Raw genomic sequence first — 9,763 nt, forward strand, 5'->3', positions numbered from 1 at the left:
CATGAATAAATTTACAGAAATGAAATTGTTGAGTCAAAGGGTATGAATATTTGAAAAAAAAAGACTTTGACAGGTACTGGGAAATTGCTCTCTAAAAATGTTTACAATCCCACCAATAGTACATGAGAGTGCCTGTTTCTCAAAATCTTGCCACTAACTGTATTATTGAATTTTTTTACCTTTGTTAATTTGAGAGAGAAAACTGTTTTCACTTGCATTTTTAAAAACTATGAGTACGATTGAGAAATAATACTTCTTAAAAATTATCATTAGTGATGAAACAGAATTTTCTAAATAGTATCTGACTTTGGCTCTCTTTTGGGAGAGGAGTTCCAGAGAATTTAGGGTTATAGGAGTAAATTTATGTAGATAGGGTTCTTACATAATGTGTAGCGTTAAGCTGTTTTAACAAGAGACAGTTTCATAGATAGGTTTCATTTTTTGAAAAAGGGGAAGAAACACCATTCTGTGGCTCGATGTGGGTTTGTCAGTTATTGCCTCCCCCCTTTCCGGGACTTCCCACTGTTCTTTAGAACAAATCAGATGAGCAAAAACAACTCTTTTTCCATAGGATCAGTTATAAAAAGAATGGAAATGCAACAAGCAGTTTAGTTTCTTGGTTTTTAGCAGTGAAAGGTAGACTCACCAAAGGCTTGCGAACATTTCTGGAAAAAGCACTGGCTGGCTTATTCATCTCTCTATGGTCAATCGTTGTGTTTCTGCAGGACCAAAGGAGCAGATTGGTTAGTGAAGGTAAGAAAAAAGGAGGCAACAGGCCCTCCTTTTTCTGTCATTGCTCTTCTCATACTTAACTTAGTCCTTTTATCATCAGAACTCTGATCCAGTCTTATGACATCTAATGCTTTTCTAGTTTACCAAATCAGAGGTGAGTGGGAGTTTAAGTAAAGATTCAACAGAGTTGGACACTAGAGGAAAATTAAGTCAAACACTCCCTTCTTTCACCTCCTTTTTTGGGGGGGCATTTCTAGAATCTTTTTTTTAAGCAAAATATTTGACTGATCAAACATTTGCTGTGTAATTTATTCAGTTCTCACGCACTAATTCCTACACAGGTTTAGCATCTGCATTTTTAAAAGAAGGCCAACTATGAGAGAGAGAGAGAGAGAGAGAGAGAGAGAGAGAGAGAGAGAGAGAGAGAGAGAAAGGCCAAAAAAAACTAAGCAGAATTTTGCAGGGACAGCACAACTCGAGTTCAGTTATAGTGATGTAGTTTTAGAGAGGAATCCAATCATACTAAATTCCAATTGATGTCACTCTCAATTGTTCATTCAGTGAGCTTGTGATAAGTGTTTTTCTGCGTGGCAGGACACATTCAAAGTGAATGTGATCTACAGTGATGATGCTTTTCGAATTGCTATGTGGGTGATTTGGGGGAAAATCTACTTGTTAAAGAGAGTGTGTGCACAGGTGGGCTTTTGTTTGAATTATCTTTAGAGCTGCTCAAACATTCTTCTTGTTCACGTCAATCTATGCTTGAATATAGACCTGGCTTGGCCAGAACGTTCATATGGATATTTTTAGAACACTGGTTGCATAGGCCAGTGTAAGAACATTGTGTTTCTCAACTTGAGAATTTTCTTTTATTTTCTTTTTTAAAGATTTTTTTAAATTGGGGAATTGGGGGAGGGAACAGCATTGGGGAATTGGGGAAGGGGAACAGACAAGTTGCTGTCCTTTTGCTCTTCAGTCTAGTTGTGGAGGATGTCACGAGAAGTTTCTTGAAGGAGTAAAGAGAATTTAAAATTTGTGTAAAGCATTCATATTATAATGGTAATTTGGGGGATATACAAAGATAGTGCACTAATTCTAATCACATTTTGCTGTGATGTTTTCAATAGTTCAAATTACTGAACCAATTCCAATCACACACATAATGATTATCTTAGATGTATAAAATATTGTCTCTCTAAGCTCTTCACAAACATGATAGAATGTAAATTTGCTTTCATTAGCTAAATATAGTTCCTAACCCCCCAATTTTTGTTTTGCAAAGTTTCCAACTTATTTAAAAATGGAAAGACTAATACAATGAACACCCATATTTCCATTATGTAGATTAATCAGTTGTAGCTATTTGCCACATTTACTTTCTCTCTTGCTATGCCTGTCTCTGTCTGTCTCTGTCTCTGTCTGTCTGTCTCTCTCTCTGTCTCTCTCTCTCTCTCTCTCTATATATATAATATAACCACACATGTACATTTTTCCTGAACTGTTTGAAAGTACATTGTTAATTTTAGAGCACATGACACCTCCAAATTCTTGAACATGTGTCTCCTCAGAGAAAGGGCAGACTTCTACATAATTATAACGTGAAGGAAATTTAACATCAATAGAATCCTGTTATCTAACATAATTCATATTAAAATTTTCCCAATTATCCACATGCTCTTTAAAGAGATTTTATTTTTTAAATTCAGGATCTAATCAAGTATCTTGCATTGCATTTGCTTGATATGCCTACAATTAAGTAAATGTTAATCGACATAACTGACAATATAATGAACAATGATTCACAATGATATCACCAAGAAAATTTAACATTTGTCAATACTATTATGGTTATTTATTTTTTTTAGTCTTCCCATTTTGTGTCAGAATATTTTAAAAGTAATTCAAAAAAGTGATCTAAGCTTTCATTTTTGTTTGTGAGATGTAAAGACAGAATATGAAGAAAAATCCAAAGTATGACAAAAATATATTTACTCTTATTTCTGCACCAAAGTTTATATTTCCTGAAGTAAATTTACATATCCAGATAAAGCCTTTGGAAGTAGCTATTACCTTTGGTCATAAGGATCTAAGTAGAACCGAAGATAAAATTATTTACTTGGTGATGTTACTATGGAAAACAGAGGCCTTTTGACTTAGGGTTATATTATCTTAGCCATCAAATTAGACGTTCAGAAATTAATTCGTTAAGAATCACTTCATATTTGATAGACTAGATAATCCCAAATTATATGTTTTGTAACAGGAATTGAAATATGGATGAGTAATACTTTAGAGCATCTGTCCATAAATGCCACAAAAGATGAAATAATAGAGATATAAGCCAAGGTATATAATTAAGTGAATGGATATTTCCAGCTCTAAAGAACATGTACTTTCAAAGATAAGAGTAAAGAAACTACAGATGCTTTTTTATACAGGGACATCCTTCCTAAAGAAACCCCTTGTTTTGGGTGAAGTTCTTGCATCATTCACTGAAAAAGAATTAAAACATGTAATACAGATTTGGTTAGATTATCATAAGTAGATTATGAACAGAATAATATTCAAGTTTTCCAATAATCACCTTTCAGTAGTTTATCAGCAAGTCCCCAAAATCAATAAGAATTTAAAAAATATAGATTGGTATTATGGAATCTAGGATTTAGATTATGGGGGAAATAGAGACATTAAGAGATGAAATACGGTATTTTGAGAATTTGGGGATATTAAAAAATAACACCCCTGATATATATCACCTACACATAATCTTAAGATAGTTTTCTTCACCCTCAAATTCAAGGCAAAAAATATATTTGCCTATCTGATTGGAAAGTTAAAAAATAATAATAATGTGTTGAAGAATGTCAGTGGACACAGTTAATCTCGAACATTGCTGGCAAAAGGATAAACTGGCCCAAGCTACTTGAAAGGCAGTTTGCAATAGCTATGATCTAGTAATTCGGCTTCTCCAAATCGGGCCTAAGGAAACAATCATGGAGGCATATGCAGTGATTACACATCGTAAAAAAGCAAGCAAAACTGGAATATTCAGTACGAGAAATGATTTGCTAACATAATATGTACCTATAGATGTACGATTTTGTAATTGTTAAAAAGCAGATCTATATAAACTGCCATGCAGACAGATGGGAACCAAACTGCACCCTAGCTAGCTAGGCCCAAGATCTAAGAAACAGCAGATGTTTTCCTGCCTTCGGTTCCATAAGGCTACATCCCATGATGTGGAAGGCAGCCTCATCCCACTGCCTCCATGTTTGTGAGGCGGTGGTCTTCTTTGAACCCTGTTTCAACCCAGCCTCTCAGATCTTAGCAAGTATGCACACGAATTGTCATTCCAGAGACAGGACCTGTTCTGCCACCTTATCAGCCCCAACTCCCCTACTTCCTACCAATCCCCAATCTTCCCACTTTTCTTTGGTTAGTGCCACTTCTTCATTCAAAGGACTGTCCCAGTGATCTTTTCAGTGTTTAAGGTAGCAGCTAAATTTTGCTAAAGTTTCATGCAACCCTGGTAAATATACTGGGGTAGGGGCGAGAAGAACCTAGAATCTCTAATTGAGGGACATGGATTCTGCATGGATGGCCAGGGACTCTGAAATGTTGATATATAAGTATGAAGAAGAGTGTGGATGGTGGAACAGGGAATGGACAGGGAACCAGGGCTCTCAGGACAAGAAAAAATATACAAATATTTGGGATGGGCATGGGGTTTGGGAGAATTGGAAGAAATTCAGTATGACTGGGGTCTTGGGTCCTGTGGGGAACAGACAGATATGAGATTGGGAAGGCAGGTAAGGACCGCTTATCACGAGGACCTAATGTGTATGGACTTCATCCTGGAGGTGACTGGGAGCTGTTGATATTTAAACAGAGCATCTGTAATATTTAATTACTCTCGTTGCAAAATTAAGGGTGAGATGATGCCAGGCTATAACGGGGAAATGGTTAAGGACCAGAGGGTAAATTATTTACATACCTCAAAGACATATAAGCATCAATACACAAATAGGACCTGTGTGTGTAGCCCTCTGGGCCACCCCTCTGGGGTGGGCACTGGCTGTCTTTCTGAAGCTTTTCTTTCTGAACTTCACTGCACTTTCCTCCCTTTATAAAGCAAGTGCTGTTGTGATTAAATGGAGTCAGGGTTGATACCCTTTTCCTGGAAGGACTAATTGCTCATCATGACTGTGTAATATTAACAGCTCTCAATTGTGCAGTACTGTGATATTTTAAGATCAGACTACATGCTCTGGAGTTTGTAAACTTGGATTTGAATCTTGCCTCTAGTACTTAGTTGCTTTGTGACCTTGGGAAGGTCATTTGTCATACATCTCAGTTTCCTCATTTGGAAAACCCAGATTATGATAATATCTAACATGCAGTGTTGTTGGAAGATTAGGGGTAATGTATGGAAAGCACTAGACACAATTGCTATTATTGTTATGCCCCATCCAACTTATTGAATCTGCTTTTTGACTTAGGTCAAGGGAAGGGAAACCCTGGCCTGTGGGTCAAATTGGCTCTTTGCCTGTTTTTGTAAATAAAGTTTTGTTGGAACACAGCCACATCCACTCATTTATGTATTGTCTATAATGGCTTTCTTGATATGATGGCAGAGTTGGGCAGTTGCAACAGACCTAAAATATTAAATACTTGGCCCTTTGTAGAAAAAGTTTGCTGATCCCTAACTTAGGTTTTTCCAAATGTTCCCTCTTATAAAGTTCTTCCCTCTGTATGTCTTCTCTTTGAACCCATGCTTGTGTTGTTTGGGTGTAAATTAAAAGTGTGTTTATGTACAGAAGTTATAACAATTTTCTGAGAAACTATGTAAATGCTAGTGTAGAAGGAAGAACTTATATTGCAATTTCTTCTGAAATCCAAGTCAATGATTTAACAAAGTGCTGTACTTTAGCACATATTTCTAAGTTGTGAATTTGCACATAAGGTTAATTTTGGTATTCCCCTGTCTGGTAATGATTAATGTAGGCTAAATTTGCCTAAAACATCTCATCTGCAAATGTCCTTGGGTGTCTTTTCCTTCACACTTAACCGGTCACACAGAATTCTATATATATTTAGATATATGTACACATATACATATATACCTTCTCTGTAATGAGAAATAAATTCAACTGATAAAATATCTTTGAACAACTGAAGTAATCTATTGGGTCAACTTTTAGTTTCTCAGATGAAATTATGTCTAATAAATGTTAACATTTTTTTTGAAGTATACCTTTTGTAATATCTTTGAAGAGACTAAGTGATGTCTTTTAAGAGTTTCACAGATAATCACTGAAATGTATTGAGAAAAAATGCCAACAAGTTATCAAAATAAATCCAAATAACTTTCTCTATTTCTCTATTTTTAAATTCTAGAATGTCACCATGTACAGCATTATTTTCATTCTAATGGTACATTAAAGGGTTTTATGAGGACTAAATGAGTTAATAGATGTACAATTTTTGTTTTTAAGTGTTACCCAGTATTATTATTCTCTTTGCCTAGCTTTAGAACAATGTTTCAAAAGCTGCTTTAGCATGCTCTCTGCTGCCCTCTGCTGCTAACTTTTCAGAAATGAATTTTGATTCTGAGGAATGCTCACCTAACCCTCTTTCTCTCCTCTTAATATAGTCATAAACCCATGCAATATTAAAGTTTGAGGGGACTCTATGGATAATACCACCAATAAGAAGTTGATTTAATTTAAAGATGAGAAGTTGAGTCTCTGCAAGTATAAGCAACAAGTGAGCATGGGCTCTGTTTTCTGTGCCAGTGTTTTTGAATGCCTGGTGACTTTGGACACATTACTTAATTTTGACATCTATAAAATGATCATAATAGGGCCAGCCAAGTGGTGTGTTGGTTAAGAGCTGGCTTGGGATGCCAGCTCTGAGCAACACAGCACCGGTTCGGATCCCACATGAGGGCCAGTGACACTGCCCTCTACAGCTAAGATGGTGAACAACAGCTCGACCTGGAGCTGGGCTGCCATGAGTTGCCGGCGACGGTGTAGGCTGCAGCCCCTGCTGTGTGGGCTGCTGAAAGCTACTGTGAGTGGCTGGCAGCCAGCATGAGCAGCCAGCAGCCAGCATGAGCTGCCATCCAGTGGCCGGCGACCGATCTGCCTCGCCCGGGAAGAGCGCAATAATACTAACATGGGCCAGTGAAGCAACATCCTCCACAACTAGACTGAAGAACAAAAGGACAGCAACTTGTCTGTTCCCCTCCCCCAATTGCCCAATAAAAATCTAAAAAAAAATGATCATAATAATAGTACCTACATCTTAGAATCTTTGTGGTTATCCATTGATTTAGTACATAAAAAGCTCTTAGGATAGTACCTAGGTTGCGGCTAGTACTAATGTTAGCTATTTTATAGACTTGTTACTAACTAGACTCAAACCACAGCTAGTGACAAGGTCAGAACTAGAATTCTGGTCCCTTGACACTACCAGTTCAATAATTTTTATTTTTTGTCCTTAGTGAGTCTGAATACATAACTAAATTTTACCTTAGAAGGTAAATTTTTTTTTTTTTACAGATCATCATCCTGTGGTTACATTGTAAATTTGGTTAGATCAATTTTCAGTGATTTATATATTATTATGACTATGCAAAAGCTATTTACAACTCATCCATGTAGTAAACCATGTTGTTTTTCACTGCACACCTTTTTCTTAAATTATAAGTTCGATTTATAATTGTCTAGATCTCTGGTGTCCAAAATGGTAGCCAAATGTGGCAATTTAAATTAAGATTTCAGTCACACTAACTACATTTCAAGTGCTCACTAGTCACATGTGGCTATCAGCTATCATATTGGACAGCACAAATATTGAACATTTCCATCATCACAGAAAATTCTATTGGACAGCACTTTCATCACCTCAGAGACAATCTACAAGACCACATGATTAAAATCAAAATAGCTTAAAATTTTTTTGAACCATTCACACAGGCATTTTACACTTCTCAAAAAAAAAATTTAAAAGGAAGTTCTATATAGTCCCTATTTCAAAATAGCAAAACAGTCTCAGATAAGGATACCATTTTGTTACCAAATGTCTAAAACTGTATACTCTCGGTTCACCATCATTTTTTTTTTTTTAGTTGAGCCATCCTGCCACCTGTTGGCAGCTCAGTTGTAGCTCAGCTCAGGCCAGGCATCGAATCGCTGTCGCTCAGAGCTCATAATCTTGAGCGAGCTCTTAACCAACTGAGCCATTCGGCTGGCCTGGTTCACCATCTTTTGATAACTCTTCTCTAACACCCCTTGAAAGGAGTACAGAAATGAATTAATCGGATGCACTCTAGAATTATTGCTATGACAGTGATCATCCAGTGAGCTTTAAATCACAATTACAATAAACCGTCTTCAGTATTTTAAAATTCTTTTTATTGACTGACTTACGCCTTTCAGAGGAGCACATCTTCCATTCACTTCCTCAGAAAGTTGCCTGGGAGATGAGCTATTTGAGTCTATGATCTAAAAATATCGCTATTCTATCCCCATACTTGATTGATGATTTGGTCATTTAATTATAAGTTGAAATAATTTTCGTTCAAGAATTTTTAGACATTACATGGTCATCTGGCTTCTCATGTTCCTGTTGAAAGTTCTGGAGATTCTGGTTCTTGGTCTTTTTTTTTTCTTTTTTCTCTCTGGAAACTTATAGTTATTTTCTTTTTGTCCTGAGTGTTCTACCATTTCACAATAACAAGGAGAGGCATAGGTTTATTTTTACCCAGTATTTTGGGAACTCATGTCCCTCAGTTCTAGGAAATACTCTTGAATTCTTTGAATTTCTCCTCTATTTTCTCTGCCTTCTTTCTGAACCTTCTATTATTCAGATAATGGACCTCCTGGACTGGTTTACTAATTTTATCTTTTCTCTACTATTTTTCATTTTGTATTTTTGTTCTTTCAAAATGGGGGTTTGCCTTAACTTTACCTTCCAATCATCCTATTAAGTTTTAAAATTCTCTATCATTTTTCATTTCTAAGAGCTTCAGAATGCTTTTTAAAATAGCATCCTATTCTTAATTCAAGATTGTAATATTATCCCTATGTCCTTGAGAATGTTGATGGTAGTTGAACTTCCTCCCAGAGTTTGTTTCCTCTAAGAGGCTGTTTTGATCTGTCTTATCCAGAGCTTTTCTTAGCTATTTCCAAGTTCTACTCATATTTAATGATGGGAATCCAAAAAGCTCAATGGGCTTTGATTGTGAGTTTGAGTGAAGGGTGATCTGACTGCCTTATTTAGTTGAGAAACCTCTGATGTCAATTGTTTTTCTCAGACTAGTCTGATTTCCCCAGAACAGTCTTCCCAATATACTGCCTGAAAGGTGGATGCTCCTCTGCCAGCATTCTCGCAGCTAGAGGGAGAGGGTCATGGATTTCAGCACCCAACATGCCTATGTTTACTTAAACTTTCTATTATTGGTTCAGTAATTGTACCCTCAACTAGTATCTCATAGTCCAGAGATCTTATGTTTTATTCTTCAGAGAATAAATCTCAAGTTTTGTTTTGGGGATGAAGATGAGAGATGGTCACCTTGCTACATAGAATGAAGGAGAAGACCTGGGTTTCTGACTGCGTTTTAAGTAGACTTTCAATAAATCTTTCTTATTCTAGATATACCTCCTTTACCTTACTCACAAAGGGTATGTGGTACCACCAGTTCCTGAGGTGCCACCGATTCCTGAGCATTTAAAGAAATTTAAATCAGATTGGCTCTTGGATTTTCCCATGCCTCTTTTAAGATTCAGCCTTTATAGGTCTCTCATGTCATTAACCCTTGGCCTCCTATTTCCTAGCGTCTAAAATGTTATTGCTCGTCTCTTCTCCTGTTCTCCCTTTTCTTGTATTTTAAAAAATCACTTACTGGGCCGGCCGAGTGGCGCGATGGTTAAGAACTCGCTTGGGGGCCGGCCGAGTGGCGCGATGGTTAAGAACTCGCTTGGGATGCCAGAGGGCCCCGGTTTGGATCCCACATATGAGGGCC

General features: G+C 36.8%; 1 protein-coding gene across 1 annotated transcript in view; it reads left to right on the plus strand.

Moving 5' to 3' along the window:
- Window positions 1–492: 492 nt before the first annotated feature.
- The window catches only part of TASL (TLR adaptor interacting with endolysosomal SLC15A4), a 16,141-nt gene continuing 6,870 nt past the window's right edge, over window positions 493–9,763 (plus strand). The window contains exon 1 of the mRNA XM_019628985.1: window positions 493–753. The gene's annotated coding sequence lies outside the window, so the exon portion shown is untranslated. The remainder of the gene's footprint in view (window positions 754–9,763) is intronic.

This window comes from Hipposideros armiger, unplaced genomic scaffold, assembly GCF_001890085.2.
Source record: "Hipposideros armiger isolate ML-2016 unplaced genomic scaffold, ASM189008v1 scaffold_821, whole genome shotgun sequence".
In the NCBI taxonomy this organism is placed as follows: Eukaryota; Metazoa; Chordata; class Mammalia; order Chiroptera; family Hipposideridae; genus Hipposideros; species Hipposideros armiger.